We start from the raw sequence: 4,775 nt of genomic DNA, 5'->3' as shown, positions 1-4,775 counted from the left end.
AGTATGACTGACGTGTATTGTAGAACTGACTACACCCGAGACGGCGCAGCTGTTTATTCATAAATATTTCTTGAAATTATTTGCCCTTCCCTTTATGAGTTGCTAACAATTAACAGCAAAGTTTGTCCTATCCTTCTCCACTAAAAGGCAAATTTCAAATCACCAAGATTTTCTGTACACGTTTTTTTCATTTCCTACCTGAATTATCTAAACTCATGCCACAAGACCGGTTGAATTAATTCCCTTAGCTAACGTTTTGAAAGCGATTTTACCATGACTATTAACATATAACGGCTACTGGCTCGCGGAGGTGTTGTTTTTTTCTTGTCTCTTCTATTAGGGTTTCTACTTTACTCAAAACAAGATGCACACCATCTCGAAGTAGACCCACTCGATCTACCCATCTCTGCTCTCGACAATCCTCAGTATTTTAATGTCGTACTAAATCGCTTTGAACAAGCATTTGTTACGCTCGAGAGTTACAACTCCCATTTTCTTTTTGTAAAAGATCAAGTTGAACAGCTGACTACATTAGTATCACCAGCCTCGGAGGATCAACGAAGGTCTGGTCACTATTCTTTCTTCATCCGATCAATTCACAAATAGAAATAATTAAACTCTCAGGGAGCAACAGACAGGTAGAGGCTGAGTTAAAAAGAAAAAGAGGGATATATGTGTGTGTGTGGAGAAAAGAGAGAGAAAAAGACAGTGGGTGAAAGAGTGGCCAAGAAAGAGAGTGGGCACATGCTGATAGCGAAACTGGGAAAGAAACAATGGGCGAACTGGTTGGATAGAAGCTGAGTGACCACTATACTGCGGGTATTGGTCAATGTAATTAGATTACAAAAGAAAAAAGTTATAAGAAATAAAACAAGACAAAAAAAAAAATGTAAGAGAAAACCACTTTACTGAAACACGAAAAAGAGTAAGCGAAAGAGCAATAAGAGGAGTAGTGCAAAGGAAGAGGGGCAAAATAAAGCGCAATGAATTAAATAGAAGGATTGAAAAGAGAAAGAAGAAAATACAAAAGAGAAGAACACGTAATGGGTGTGAGAAAAAAGAAATGAATGAAAGAGACGTAGAAGAAGAGAAGGGAAGAAAAGTGGAGTGTGTGCGAAAGAACAGGAAAATAAGGAAGTGAGCTAGAAACGAGAGGGGAAGAGAAAATGTAAGAAAAGAAAGAAAACGTGAGAGAAAGAGTAAAAGAGAAAGAAAGGATATAATAGATAAAGTAGAGGTAGGAGAAGTGAGGGGGAAGAGAAAGAGCGAGAGAGAAGTTAACAAATAAAAAAATATGAGGAAGGGTGAGAGGGAAAGTAAAAAAGAAATAGGTGAAGGTAAGTGAGCAAAGTAGGGGGAAATGAATGGAGAAGAGAGAAAAGGTAACTAAGAAAAAGATATTAGAATGAAGTGGAAAGAGAAACGGGGTGGGGGGGTGATAAGTAAGAGAGGAATGTAGGTAGAAAGGGAGGGTGAAAAAGAGCGAGTGAGAGAGAAGCCGGATTGGTCATTTAAACTCCTGACAGGAGATGAAATTTTTACTGAACGAAACAAAAAAAAAGCATAACGTGAATGACCTAGAGAGAAGGTAATAGAGAGAATAATACAACGAAAAGTAGAGAGGAGGAGAGACGTGACAAGAGAATAAGTGCGGAGGAGGAAAAACAAAAAGAGAAAAAAGAAGACTTGTTTACTCACCTTGATGTAATCACAATTTAGGTAAGCGTGTTTATTGGAGAAGTTTTCACGTAAAATCGTCATGATTGAATGAGACAGGAGGAAAAGAGAGAACAAGGGATTTCCACAGTTCATCAGTTGTCTGTTTGGGAAGTGTCAAATTTCACACTCTAACAAGCTTCCCAGTGAGTGTTTGGTAATCAACTTTTAGGACTTCCTTTGTTCGCTAATGTTATCAGCTGTGACACACTTCGTCGAATATTAACAGGTATTTAAAATTTTTCTATTCTATTCTCCCGATATCTGTCTTACACACACAGACTTTAAACACACCTGTAGGAAGATTTTGTCTACGAACTGCGCGGATAATCTTTGTGAGATGCGTGTATGTCATATTATGTTGTTCTTGTTTAACCCCGGATCACCATGATTGAACAGACTTCTGATCAAAAGTGTTCCAACATTGACCACCCTGTCTTATTTTCCCCCGGTATATTGTATCTAGAACTACTTGATCTAATGTGTCCTCGTTCTTTTATTAACATGGTGGGGATACGATTTGAGGATAATTTGGTTGCTATTTCGAGAAGGTCGGTCAACCAACTAGACACTTCTTTGTCGTTCTGATTCAAGTTGTCTCTAATTAAGTAGATTTATTTAAAAAAACAAAAAAACATTCCGGCCGTGCGCCCACCTCAGTCCTTTTTCAAACTTAACGTATCTAGAGCTCTATTATCTATGTACTTCCTTATTTAAGACATTAGAGCACAATTTGAAGGAAGTTTGGCTACTGTTTTAAGTAAGTCGAGGAACATATAAGAGGCTCCCTCTTTGAACCTTTGAAGTCACAAAAGTCTGATTAAAGCACAAAAATCGATCATCACAGAATACCTCCACCGCAAACAGACAAGCATTTTTTTTTACCTTGACGGTGGACGTGTTGAGACACATGATTGTGTGTGTGTATACATAGATACATACATACATACACTCACACGCGCGTGCTGCGAGATCATAAGTGCAAAACAAGTTGAAGAAAATAGTACTCGAATACCGTAGCTAAAGTAATTATAATCGGTTACGCGAAACATTGAGTAACAGTTTATGAAGTTTTTTCGGTTTCAATAGATTATATATATATATATATATATATATATATATACATACATACATACATACACACACACAATCATACAAACATACATATACACGCGTGTTTATGGGAAGAAAATAGAGAAACATCAATACATGTCAGAGTGACAAAAACCGAGGAAGGTGGTCGTGGGATGTGCTAGAAACAACAGTCAAATCTCCTTTTTCGTTTGAATTTTTTTTTTTTTCTTAACCGAAAAGTCTTCTCCCACGGATTTTAAGTGCGTAGCACCAAAAACTTTGGCCAAAATCGGCCCGGAGAAAAATGTTGAGGCAGGGAAGATGAAAAAAAACCTCATAAATTTTCAAAACATTTTTTGCATAAAATACGCCCCTCCCCCACATCACTTCGAAGGCCGTGATTCGGGGAAAAAAATTGGTAAAAATCCCCGTCAAAACGGAGAAAATCCAATTTATGTGGGCGCTCTGACCCGAAACTCCGCCGCAAACGTTTCTTGTTATAACGCGCTTTGTAACCATCCACCATATATAACCAGTACATAACATTACACACTCTAATATCTGCGTGTGTATAATGCATTGTTTATGAATACACATATTCAACTACATCAGTTCTCGTGTAGCAGCTGTGATATATAAACACACACGAACATACATACCCATATAAAACATTAAATGTAAATGGATTCTCTGTTGATTTCGGCAATGAGTATTCCAGTTCGATCAAATGAACTGCTTACTCAATGACTAAGTAATCTATAGAGACTTGCACTCAAGGCCGAATTTAGACCAAGTGGGGCCTTCAATTTAGCGTTTGAAATTTTCAGCTGTTTAGATGTAAACTATGGGAATAGGCATTGTAAAAACAAATATAACGTTGTAAATGATCTAAATACAAAGAAAATTTATAATTTCGTATCAATTTTGTATTTTTCCCAAAACCTTTTTGGCATATTTCATGACTTTAATGGGTAACTGCACATTGATAGTTTCTGACATGTTGCCTTGTACATTTGTTTGGATAATGCATTATTGTTGACTGCCATCTCGGCTGTGTGATAAGAAGTTTACTTCCCAACCGCATGGTTCGGGTTCATTCCCACTGCACAGCACTTTGGGCAAGTATCTTCTACTATAGCCTTGGGCCGACCAAAGCCTTGTGAGTGGATTTGGTACACGAAATCTGAAAGAGCTTCTTTCAGATTTCGTCTACCAAATCCATGTGTGTGTGCTTGTTGACTGTTCCCCACCACTGCTTCACAGTCGGTGTTGGTGTGTTTATGTCCCCATAACTTAGCGGTTCAGCAAAATAGACGGATAGAATAAGTACTAGGCTCTAAAAAAAAGTAACCACTGGAGGCCATTCATTCAACTAAAATTTCTTCAAGGCAGTGCCCCAGCATGGCCACAATCTAATGACTGAAACAAGTAAAATATAAAAGATAAAATAAAGAGATGCCCTAAAACTTAAAAGGGTCCCAGTAAATTCAGAGAAACTCAACTGAATTTAATAGTTTTTGAAATCTAACTTTTAGAACCCAATAAATTGAAAGAGAGTTCAGTAATTTTAAAAGAACTCTATCGGATTAAAAAAGAATTAATGCCAACGTCATCTCCTTCATTGGACACGGAACTCGGCTTGCGAAGACCTGTTGGGGCAAGCAAAAGCAAAATCATGATGGCCCTGTGCCCAGTGTCGCCTTCCTGGCACTTGTGCCGGTGGCACGTGAAAAGAAATTCGAGCGAGATCGTTGCCAGTGCCGCTGGACTGGCTCCTGTGCAGGTGGCACGTAAAATACACCATTTTGAGCGTGGTCGTTGCCAGTACCGCCTGACTGGCCTTCGTGCCAGTGGCACATAAAAGCACCCTCTACACTCTCGGAGTGGTTACCATTAGAAAGGGCATCCAGCTGTAGAAACTCTGTCAAATCAGATTGGAGCCTGGTGTAGCCATCTGGTTCACCAGTCCTCAGTCAAATCATCCA

At 38.6% G+C, this 4,775-nt stretch overlaps 1 protein-coding gene across 2 annotated transcripts in view; it reads left to right on the top strand.

Annotated features, from left to right (window-relative positions):
- Positions 1-312: 312 nt before the first annotated feature.
- LOC106872091 (uncharacterized) overlaps positions 313-4,775 on the top strand; it is a 30,572-nt gene continuing 26,109 nt past the window's right edge. The window contains exon 1 of one of the 2 annotated variants that reach the window (XM_014918951.2): positions 313-1,719. The gene's annotated coding sequence lies outside the window, so the exon portion shown is untranslated. Of the gene's footprint in view, positions 1,946-4,775 lie in introns of both variants that reach the window. The other variant, XM_014918950.2, reaches the window with a different exon arrangement.

This window comes from Octopus bimaculoides, chromosome 3, assembly GCF_001194135.2.
Source record: "Octopus bimaculoides isolate UCB-OBI-ISO-001 chromosome 3, ASM119413v2, whole genome shotgun sequence".
NCBI classification, from domain to species: Eukaryota; Metazoa; Mollusca; class Cephalopoda; order Octopoda; family Octopodidae; genus Octopus; species Octopus bimaculoides.
The sequence above is the reverse complement of the archived record's forward strand: the minus strand, read 5'-3'. Positions and strand labels throughout refer to the sequence as shown.